Genomic DNA, 12,361 nt, shown 5'->3' on the forward strand with positions numbered 1-12,361 from the left:
AGTGAGTCAGGCGCAGAAAACAGTCACTCTACTCCCTAATACAGTCACCTCTTCTCCTGTTGCTTCTGCCTGTGGCCCACTCACTACATCCCACAGTTCTACTTCCCTTTTATGTGCAAATTAAGTCCTGGCTGCCATGCTCTTGAACAGTGTGAAAATATACACATTGCTCACTGTATAAATTGAACTAGACAGAGAAATTTAACGCATATAAGTGAGAACTCAATAGCACAAAAAGGGTGATTACATAGATCAGATTTCAAATGGGAAAATACTTTGAGAACTCTTCCTGATTGTGAAAAAGTTAAGTGGCTCTGAGGCTGGGGCAGACTGACCAATGGGACAATACAGCCAATGCCTGGGGGCCCACACAAATAAGGGGCCCACTCTCCTCTAGCTTCCATATAGTTTAATCATTTTTGTTAGGTGGTTAGGGGCCCATGACCCTTACTGCTCAGGGGCTCCCAGAACTGTGTCTGCCCCTGCTCCGAGATATGGCCAGTTTCAATTGTACTCCCACCTTCCTCAAATTACAGTTTAGCTCAATTCTTTCAGACTATACTACCACTCTTGGTAATGCAGCACTGATATAATTTTTCCCTATCTCCCTTTTGGAGGCTAAGGCTTTAGTTACTAAATTAAGTAAAGGGTGTTGGTGCCTCAGGCCTTGTTCTGCAAACTTACTGTCTGCTCCCATTCACTTCCTTTTACAGTGGCTTAAAATGTTCATTAATTTCCCACTAGGATTTGACCATTTTTCATCTTCACTGAAAATAGTTGTATTTGTGCCTATATTTTGATTTATTTGCACAGGCTGGCTGCTTTTGATCTACTATATAATACTGTGTAGTGGGACTCTGGCATCTGGGAACAGCAGTTAAAGGTTCACTTCTTTTCTAATTTAACACCAAATGGTAAATGTTTGGGTTATGAAACATGAAGGCGAAGGATTATTATATAAGTTACAGCAATGGTTGTCTGTCACCCATTCTTTTTCATGTATATAATTCAACTGCTTGGCGGGGTATCATACTGTTGGGCACAGTCAACTTGTTTTATGCAATTTCCATTACCTTCTATGAGGCTATTATTTTCTACAATTGCTGACTCAGTAAATAAGACTTACCAATCCCTTGATACTTGTTTCTTGGCTGTTAACTGGATAAAAACTGCTTTATTTAAACATCTCTCAAAACTGAGGTGCCATGGATCACCCAAGAACCGTTAGTAGAAGGGCGGGGTAGCTTTATTTTTAAACGTAAGTTCATAGCTTAGGGGTGGTACTAGTTTATGTACTAATAATAGAAGATCAAGTAAATAATATGGTCAAAAAGATTTTCTTAATCTTCGTCTTTTCTTTTCCAAGCTCATTTATGGTAGATAATTCAAGCTAGTTTTATTTCAAGTTGATTACTGCAATGCTGTTTACTTGGGTTTGTCTAAGTTGTCCATACTAGTCTTCAATTACTGTAATTCAGAATATACCTGCTAAGGTTGTAAGCTCTTTGAGCAGGGACTGTCTCTCTATGTCAGGTGTTCAGTGCTACGTGCATCTGGTAGCGCTATATAAATGCTATTAGTAGTAGTAGTAGTAGTAGTAAGGTGATCAGGAAATATACAACATGGGACCAGGCAACCCGCTTTCGATTGTCTTACATTTGCTTCCACTCAGATTTCGATTACTTTTAAAAGAGTTTCATAGTTATTTTTAGGGCATTTATAAGCCTAATTCTATCATACTTGGCCTCCTGTTCACCTCACTCAGATAGACAAGACTTTAGGTCACATATTGTCTGCCAAAGATTTAAAATTTGCTTTCACTCAAGAGTGAACTTTGAGTGATAAGGTCTTCCTGACTTGGGATTAGTTCTTTCAAAGCTTAAAGCCAAATTACTTGGTTTTTCAAGCAATTATCTTTTTATTGATTAGTGGTCTAATTGTGTAAATATGAAAACAGCTATTTTGTTGGATGGGAACTTAGCGTTCTTAGGGGCCCTTTTACTAGAGGGTTGCTGTGTGGCAACTCAGAACTGCTGCTAGCCCAACACATGTTGGTGGTAGTTCCACCCCCCGCACACCATTTCTGGCACTAGCAGAAACATTTTTTAAATGTTTCCACAGCGGTAATCAGGCATAGTCACCCAGTTACTGCTGGGTTAGCGCGAGAGCCCTTACCACCACCTCAATGGGTGATGGTAAGTGCTTCTCCCGAAATGGCTGTGTGGTAAGTATGAACTTACCACATGGTTGTTTCATTTTTTGACCTTTTTACCCACTGCAGTAAAAGAGGCCCTAGCACATGTCAAAAACAGCTGCCACCACTAGTGCAGAGCCCATTTTACTGTAGCTTAGTAAAAGGGCCCCTTAAGATTTGGTACTTAGGACTACTTTTACAAGCCACGCTAGCAATTAGCAGCACACCAAATGCAACAGAGCCTATTCAATTCCTATAGGCTTTGTTGCATGGTAATTACTACTGTGGCTTTGTTAAAGGAACCCTTAGTGATTATTTCTTAGTTTTTAACATCATTTTGTTTTATGATTGTTATATGTTATTATTATAATTATTTTGAAACCATATTTAACTAGCAAATGTGGAATATAAGTGCCAAATTAAATACAGAATGGTTAATCTTTAAATACTATGACTGGGGAACACTATGAAAACTAGTAGTAGATTTAAAATAAATGGAGTATTTGTTCAGTCAATGCACAATTAAGCTATAAAATGTGTTATTGGAGGATGCAGAAAAGACTAGGCGAGCTGAATTTAAAAAAAATGGTTGGACAAATTTCTGAAGGCTGGTCAAAATTAATTATTAGCCTGCCAAACGTGAGGTGCATTTTGTACCACTCTAATATACATGGACTTCCTAATCAACTCCTGCTTCACAGTGAGTTGCATTCAGGGTTGCACTAAAGACTTTCTGGCAGGAGCTACTCCTTTCTGCTAAGAGAAAATTCAACTTTGTTATCAATGCTGAATTTGAAGTATTATTTTAGGCATGAACTTTCAGTATGTAACACTACCTTTGATCTGTGATTAGTGTCCACAGTTCATAGACTTTGAAGGTTGAAATGATCACCATCAAAAATACACCTAGTTAGATGTCTGAGTGGCTCAAAACAGGCATTCATCAGTGTCATGAAAACCATATTGCTGTTCTGTGATATAGTAGAGCTTTTAAAGGGAGCTCCGAAACACAAGAGGCTTTGTCAAACTGAAACAGCTAAGGGCTGGACAGAAACTGGTTATCCCTTCTACAAGTGTCATTAAAAAAAAAACAACAGTAGAAATGAAGTGGGCACTGAACTCCAAATTGTGTGCTAGGTATTCAGATTTTTTTTTTACGTTGAGCAAAATGATGCATCCAGGAGCGGTTTTGCTCCATAGAGAATCATTTGTGTTTGAAGATTTCTCACAGATTCCTTGTGAGCAGCTAGAAAGACATAAGACATCACCTTAGAAACTTGCCAATCTCTTCTGTGAGCACCCATACTGTAAAGAATAGAGGTTGGTTGGGATGGAGGAAGCGTGTTATTTTCTGAGAGTTCCTAAACTGTAACTGACTTCCATCAGGAGAGGAATCCCATCTTCTTCAAATATGGGAAGATCACAGTTCCTCTTGGCACTGTGAATGCCACTATGGGATTTGGTGATTGTGTACAGTGAAGATTTTTCTCCCCAGTGCACAAAATAAGTATCTGTAGCCAGAGTCTCGTGTTTTTATTTTGTAGAAGTTTCCTGTTTAGGCCAGCTGCTAAGAAATTCACTTCAGGTTTCTATCCCCTCCAAATTTGAAGACGCTCTTATTTGCCACCTTTGGATACAGTGATCAGTTTCAGCAGTCTAGAAGGTCATAAACAGTGTGTTTCTCAGAATATTCTTTTTCCTGCCATGGCCTGTTAGGGTTGTTACATGGGCATAGGAATAAATATACCGCTTTTCTGTGGTTTTTGCAACTACATTCAAAGTGGTTTACATAGTATATACAGGTACTTATTTGAACCTGGGGCAATGGAGGGTTAAGTGACTTGCCTAGAGTCACAAGAAGCTGTAGTGGGAATTGAACCCAGTTCCCCAGGATCAACATCTGCTGCATTAACCAGTAGGCTACTCATCCACTCCGATGATGTCTAGTTTCCTCATTCTTCCAATATTTTTCCTACACTCTCATGACCACATGTGAGAGGTTTCCTTACACACCTTGGCTTGTAAGTGTTCACCTTCTATTTGAAATGGCCCAACACCCATTCCAAAACGTTTTTTTAAAAAAAATTCTTTTGGTCCTAATAATCTTATTCTTGCTATAGACACATGCACACTCAGTCAGCTACCAAAATATATTTTGCATTCTTATGCTTTAGTAGTTTTAAGCATGGAGAATTATCTCAAGCCCATGCTGAGAGGGCAAAGGCAATGTTGGTAGCTGATTTTAGTTTGCAATCTAGTGACATGCACAAGGCTGGAAAGAGAAGTTTGACCATTTTCAATTCCAACCTTCAAAGTAATATTTATCACAAAGATACCAGTTTTTATAATTCTCTCAATTTAAAAAATGTATAAGTAAAATGCCTATTTTTCTAGTAGGTTTTCCTTCTTATGTCTATTTGTGATGTCTTTAAACAAGGAAATCTCAACACTGTGACGGTTAGTGTTGTAGGAGGTGGAAGGCCTCCAATTATTTAATGTACAGAAATTAATGTATCATATGTTGGACAGAGAGAAATGAAGGTTTCTTTCCTTCTAATCATGAGAAAAGCTTGCTGGCATGGCAAGTACACTCTATGCCCTGATTGCCCACAATCTCTCCCATTGAATATGGTCAGGCCCCATGGAATTCAGGAGACAGAATTCAAGGAGAGAATTACCTTTTTTACAACTATGAGAGGAAAACCAGGTAACACCTTATTTCCTTCTCTGCCTAGAACAATTCAAACACTATCTCCCTGATCCCTGGAGTCAATAGCAATAGTTCTATTGACAAGAGAAACCTAACACCTCTATAGCAACTCTATAAGGAAGCAGTAGTTAACTTTTGTCTCCTCTTTTAGAATAGGGGAAATACTAAGATAAAAGGTCAAAGGTTCTGAGAAATATATTCTTGTGTGAGAAAAGCTGTAAAAATGAATAGAAGAGGTATAATGGTCCAAAACATTTGGTCAACAGACCAAATACATCTTCAAAAGGAAATATAAACAGATGCTATATATTTCTTTATTGTCAGGAGATCCTGCCTGACTGTAAGATGCTAATTAAGGGGGTGAGAGAAACCCTCCCTCCTTCTTGTGCTCCCTTTTGTCTTGAAAGGGAAAAGAAACACTATATAATATTTCTCTGCCAGATAGGAGGTTGGGCAGTGTACATCTCTTTTGGCGCCCAAGCCAGGGAGTTTGGAAGGATGTCCTGTTCCCACTTTCCATTTGTAATTTCATTTTCTGTAATATGTCCTTCTTTTCTATTCTATACTGTATCTATATTTATTCCTTATTTTTCCTAATCTTGGGAAAATAGAATAAACTTGTGTTTTTCCCCAAAGGAAGCTTCCTTGGTTCTGTTCTTTGGTATTTGTTTTAAAGGCTTTAATCCACCTGTCAGAGTTTCTTAAGGTATAGTTGAGAGGGTTTGTCTGCGTAGTATTGCTGGCCTGATTGGAGACTCCGCCGGCCGCAAGAACAGGCACAAACATTAGACATGCTTAATTTCAGAGAAAAGATGATAACTTACCTCTAAATTGCTGCTATCCAAAGACAGCACTCTGATAGTCATGCTAGTCGGAGCTCTACTTTTTGAAAACTTTGACTAGTTTGTAGGCAGAATGGTAGAAAACTCTATTCTCTGCATATTCCCTATGGGTGTCCCCCTAGCTTCATAGCCTGAGCTAGGGAAATGCTTTTAAAGATGAGAATTATGTGGTGCAATTGAACTGTGTGATCTCCAGCCTTGCACAGATTTGTAACATTTAGAAATCTATTTAAATTGGTTTCTACTTAATATCTTAGTTGCTTTTGCAGATGCCTTCCCTTTTCTTAGCTATATTAGGCCTAGGTGTGACTTAATTAGATGTGTTATTTGGGGCTCTTCTTTTAGAGAACTTAGTCCAGACTGGGGAAGCCTCTGACCTCTGCACACCCCTTCAGAAAATGGCACTGTCAGGAGCAACTAGGGGTTGCTCCTTCATGAGAAGCCTGGGATATCTCAGTAAGGGTAAGGGTATGGGAACTGAGGGGTATACACTGATTTAAAAAGAAGGGGTAGAACCAATAAGGGCCACAAATTTTTATTCTGTCCAGCACTAGGTGGACATACAGGGGGCAGGCTCTTACCTACTACTCTACAAGAGACTTTTAACCCTTTAGTGTCCAATGTTCCCATCAATCTGTTCCCATATGGCTTATTATGGGAACATTGGACACTAGAGGGTTAAAACAAAAGTGAAGACCCCCCCCCCCCCCCGCCTCCACTGCTGGTCCATGTAAAAGGCAGCAGGACTGGGATAGGGGGCCTGCCATACAGTGTAGCTGCAGCCAGGAACATGCAAAATTTTCAGATGCAGCAGTTCAATGAAAATTACTAGATTTTTACTAATATACAGTATTCAGTTGTTACTGATTAGTCTACTATTTAGACAGCACAGAATATACACTAATCTGCTAATAGGTCAGGTCATTGCTAAAGGCATGCCACAATTATTTTGAATAACTGACACCTAGCTGCAGATGAAGCAAGCCTCATGGCAGATCTTCAGCTCTACCATGAGATTACCACTGGGAAAATAATGTGGAAAGCCGTAAGCAATAAGCATGCAAATTACTGCCATGCCAAATCACAGCAGTAATCTGCAGCTCACTGCAAAATGTCACCCTTCCTGTCAGTGTGTGAGCCAAATCATTACTCACGCACTGACAGGGCAGGTGACAAAAAATAAATCTTCCTCCCTCCCATCCCATCTAGAGCCCCTTCTCTTCCCACCCAGACCTCCTACCCACACTTAAAACCATTTTCTAGTGGTCTAGAGGTTCCCCTCCCTCTCTCCGACCCAATCCTCTTTTCTTAAGTAAAAAAAATTTAAATCCTTGGTGTCTAGTGGCACCATCTCAACCTCGACCCATTCCCCAGTTCACCCACCTTACCTTTACAGGAGAGATGCCTACTTGCTCCTACCTCTGGTGTCACCATATTGAAAAATGGCGGTGTCCCAACCTGTGCAGTGCATCCAGGGGATGCATCAGGCGGGGCCTGTTTGCCATATAAGACAGGCAGGGTGCTGCTATTTTTCAAGATGGTGGTGCTGAAGGCAGGAGGAAGTGTGCATCTCTCCTGCTTCTCTTGTTAAGGTATGGCGGGTGGACTTGGGGAGGAGGTGGGGGTGGGAGTATGCCACTAGGAGTTTAATTTTTTTATGGGGAAAGGGGAATGAGTCAGGGGGAGGTAGGGGGCCACTAGACTATCAAGGAAATGTTTTAAGTGTGGGTGGGGGGTTAGGTCGATGGTGGGGGAGGGGGCCACTAGACTACCAGGGAAATGTTTTGAACTAAGGGTGGGGATCCGCTGTAGGTACCCGGGGCAGGGTGGTCACATAGTGGGGAGAGAGAGGAGGTACCAGTAGACACCCACTCCTCTCAACCATCCCTTCTATGTTGCCCTGGACCCTGGCGTAATTTTTCCTGTAACAGTTGCATGGACAAAGGTTGCTTAAAAAAATATTATTTTACATGCTGCAGGCTAGAAAATGCACTGCATTTGCATTCATTTTAATGCAGTGTGCTGTCAGGATTTCTGCGTAAGCTAACACCCATGCTGAAACAATTTCTGCATTGATGGTAAAACTGTGTACAACCTGGGGTAACCACATGGGAAGCTTTCTACATTGACCCTAGTGATTTGGGATGCAAAATGGTTATCCATTACTTTTCCAATTGTAGAATAGTAGGAAGACATTAGGGTCATAGTTTTACTAAACTGTGTTACTATGCTGTTTTACTTCAGGGAATTTATCATAGACTATACTTATGTAAACCAGTTTAATAAATTCAATGATAATTTTACCTATTACCTTCCTATTTTACAAGTGAGGGGTAAAAAAAAAAAAAAGAGGGGAGTAAAATCCCTTGTTAACCATATCCGTGTGTGTCAGTTATTCAGGATAACTGAGGCATGACTTTAGTATATTATTAGGTGTAGTCTATTTCTTACTGCACTAAGTAGATGACTAATCAGTAACATCCAAAATATTTGCAGCCATAACATCACATTTGATGATTAAAATCCTCCACTGAACTATGTTATCCTCGTAACTGATTTGGTGTCTCACTTATTTTAACTAACCTATAAGCTCAAAGGGACTGCCCATTATAGGGGTAAATTTACCAAGCATTTCTTGCATGTGAAGTATGTTTTAAGTGTGGGAAATGTTTATCAAATTCCACGGGCTGTGCATGTATAAAAAGCAAGCAAACAGATATATAACATCTACTTTTATACAAAATATGTGTGGCCATTCCTGAGAGTGTAGTCTGAGTGTAATTGTGATGTACATATGTAGTTTATAAAATTCATGCAGGCATGCACATATTTGCAGCTGCCTTGGAGCAGGTATAAAACTGTCCAATAGCATTAGTGTGCTACTGGGAATATTTCTTGGTGCTAGTTTATAAAAGCATATAGTAACATAGTAAATGACGGCAGATAAAGACCTGAACGGTCCATCCAGTCTGCCCAACAAGATAAACTCATTTTACATGGTATGTGATATATATATATATATATATATATATATATACACACACACACACATATACATACCAGAGTTTGATTTGTCCTTGCCTTTCTCAGGGCACAGACCGTAAAGGTCTGCCCATATCGCTTTCAAAAAATAGGCACATTTTTGAACATTTTTATAGGTACACCTTTACATAATCAGCCCAATATGTTTAAGGAAAACCTTACATACATTTGCAAAGACTACACAAATCATGACAATACTACAGTAGTGGTTTATTTCACTACCAAACAGACAGTAAAAATGGTTGAGCTTGATGACTTGCAGAACTCTGGGAAAGTTCTAGAGCTTGGGAGACATTTCTTCTCATAAGCAGGTAATGCAACTCATTAGCATGACTAGTAGAATGTCATCTTAAACAGTAAGTAAGCTTTTATAAAAATGAGACCAGCACTATCTTGCCTGAGATGATCTAACCCACACAGCATTTCAGTAATTTGGGGTATAGCGGTTACTCACCTGTAGTAGGTATTTTCCAAGGCCAGTAGGCCAAGTACTCTCACAGATGGGTGACATCATCCAACGGAGCCTGGTGCAGACACAGACTAGCGAGATAAATATACAAATTTCTAGAAACATCCCACCATACATGCACTAGTGCCTTAGTAATGTAAAATAGCTAAAAAACACAACTCCAAGGGGACGTGGAAGGGTATGTGAGAATACCTGGCCTGCTGTCCTTAGAGAACACTTGCTACAAGCGAGTAACTTCACTTTCTCCGAGGACAAGCAAGCCAGGTGTATTCTCATAGCTGGGAATCCTCATCTACCAAACTGACCAAAAACAACAATGCTAGAAAAACAGGGACTTGAAACATTGAGGCCTTGAAGTCAATTAACCTGGAACTATTTATACACTAGTTGTGAAGATGCATCCTAGAACCAAAGAAAATTGGGCATAGGTTGGTGGAGCTGGATTCTAGACACCGAAAAAATTCTAGAGAATTGACTAACCGAACCAGCTACCACATCTGCTATCCTGCTCAAGGCAGTAATGAGATGTGAATGTGTGGACAGAAGACCATGTTGCAGCTTTACAAACCCCTCTAAAGTCAGCCCAGTCTGGGCATAAGTTAAGAATATACAATCTGCTACCCAATTAGAAATTGTGTGTTTGCCAATAGCTACCTCCATCTAGTTTGGGTCAAAAGAAACAAATGGTTGGGTGGACTGTCTATGGGCTTTAGTCCGCTCCAGACAGGCTAAGGCTTGCTTGCAATCCAGGGTACACAGTACACATTCAGCAAAAATGTTAGCAGAATAATTGACTGATAGAACTCCAACATTACCTTAGGAAGGAATTTAAGGTGCTTGCGGAGAACTACTCTATTGTGGCGAAACTTACTGTAAGGTGGATTAGTTACTAGGGCCTGAAGCTCACAGACTCTGCGAGCTGAAGTAACCGCCATCAAAAACACAACTTTCCAGGTCAAATACTTCACATGACAGGCACCAAGTGGCTCAAAAGGAGCTTTCATCAGCTGGGTGAGGCCAACTTTGAGATCCTATGATACAGTTATTTATTTATTTAGATTTTGCTCACACCTTTTTCAGTAGTAGCTCAAGGTGAGTTACATTCAGGTACACTGGATATTTCTCTGTCCCAGGAGGGTTCACAATCTAAGTTTGTACCTGAGGCAATGGAGGGTTAAGTGACTTGCCCAAGATCACAAGGAGCAGCAGTGGGATTTGAACTGGTCACTTCTGGATTGCAAGACCGGTGCTCTAACCACTAGACCACTCCTCCAGGGGACTTTGTCAATAGCAAACCTCTCATGAAGCAAATGACTATGTAGGAGGTAAGCCCATCTCTGTAGAGGCTCTGTATAGCCTCTACACAGATGGACTTCTCTCCTACACGGAGATAAGCACTAATTGCACAGAGATGAACCCTTACAGAGTTGATTTTCAAACTAGACTCCGAGAGGTACAGGAGGTATTCAAGCAGTTTTTATGTAGGACAAGTGAGGGGATCTAAGGTCTTGCCCTCACACAAGACAGCAAACCTCCGCCACTTAAATGAGTAACACCTCTTAGTAGAGTTGTTCTTGGAAACCAGCAAGATGCGAGACACACCCTTTGGCAAATCTTAAGATTTGAATTCTATGCTCTCAATATTCAAGCTGTGACGGCCAGGGATTGGAGATTAGGATGATGAATGGAGCCCTTGTTCTGCATGAGGGTCAGAAAACATTCAAATCTCAACAGATCTTAGGAGGAGAACTCCAGAAGAAGTGGAAAACCAGATCTGCCTCAGCTAGTAAGGGGCTATTAGGATCATAGCTCCCTGGTCTTGCAAGAATTTCAGCAAATTCTTCTCTATGAGAGGTATTGGAGAATATGTATACAGAAGACCCTCCACTCAATGTAGGAGAAAGGTATCCAACGCTAGTCTGCCATGTAATCTGAACCTGGAACAGAACTGGGGGACTTTGTTGTTGAGATGAGTGGCAAAAAGATGCACTGACGAGGTGTCCTACTCTTGGAAAATCTTGCGGGTGTTGAGAGACCACTCTTGTGGTTGCAAAACTCTGCTCAGTCTATCTGCCAGGCAGTTGGCCTTTCCTGCAAGGTATGTGGCTCGGAGGACCATTCTGCGGAGGGCCCACTGCCACCTGACTCAAGGGGTAGGATCCTGTACCCCCTGCTTGTTCACACAGAACATTGCAACCTGATTGTCCATTTGAATGAGCATAATTTGATTCTGTAGCTGATCTCTAAGAGCTTTTAGTGTGTTTTGAATGGCCCCAAGCTTGAGAAAGTTGATAATGGCAAGTTGTTTCTTGAGCAAACGAAGTCCCATAGGTGTGAAGCCCATCCACATGAGCTCCCCATGGATGAATCCATTGTTAACTTCTGATGAGGTGGCATTTGGAATGGGAGTCCCACAGTCAAATTCATCCGAATCGACCACCAGACACGGGCACGAGTCAACTCTGGATTACATCCACTAGATTCCCATCCACCTGAGACCACTGGGACTCTCTCAAATGGAGACGTGCCAAGAGAGTGACATGCACTGTTGAGGCCATGTGGCCCATCAATCTCAACATTTGTTGAGCTGTGACCTGCTTGCTGCTTTGCACTTGCAAGGCGAACGTTGTCAAGCCTCTGCTCTCACTTGTGGAAGAAAAGCTTGAGCCTGCAATGTATCGAGCAGGCTCCCTATGTACGCCAAATGCTGAACCGGGAGGTGGGGGACTTGGGGTAGTTTATGATGAACCCTAGTAACACCAACACCTCAACAGTTATATTGACTCTGCCACTCCCTCCTGCGATGTGCTCTTGACCAGCCAATCATCCAGATAAACACATATATTCCCAGTCTACGCAAATATGCTGCAACTACCACTAGACACTTGGTGAATACACTGAAAGCTGCCATGGTACTGGTAGGGTGTATCCCTATCTGAAATCTGAGATACCTCCTGTGGCTGGGAAGTATGAAAATGTGGGTATAGGCTCCTTTGAGAGCATAACCAATCTTTTTTCTGATACATGGGGAAAAGGGTAACCAGGGAAATCATCCTGAACTTTTCTTTGACCGGCAATTTGTTCAGAACTCTTAGGTTTAGGAT

General features: G+C 41.1%; 1 protein-coding gene across 1 annotated transcript in view; it reads right to left on the reverse strand.

Moving 5' to 3' along the window:
- SCAF8 (SR-related CTD associated factor 8) overlaps positions 1 to 12,361 on the reverse strand; it is a 1,046,706-nt gene that overhangs the window by 165,488 nt on the left and 868,857 nt on the right.

This window comes from Microcaecilia unicolor, chromosome 3 (genome assembly GCF_901765095.1).
Source record: "Microcaecilia unicolor chromosome 3, aMicUni1.1, whole genome shotgun sequence".
Classification (NCBI taxonomy): Eukaryota; Metazoa; Chordata; class Amphibia; order Gymnophiona; family Siphonopidae; genus Microcaecilia; species Microcaecilia unicolor.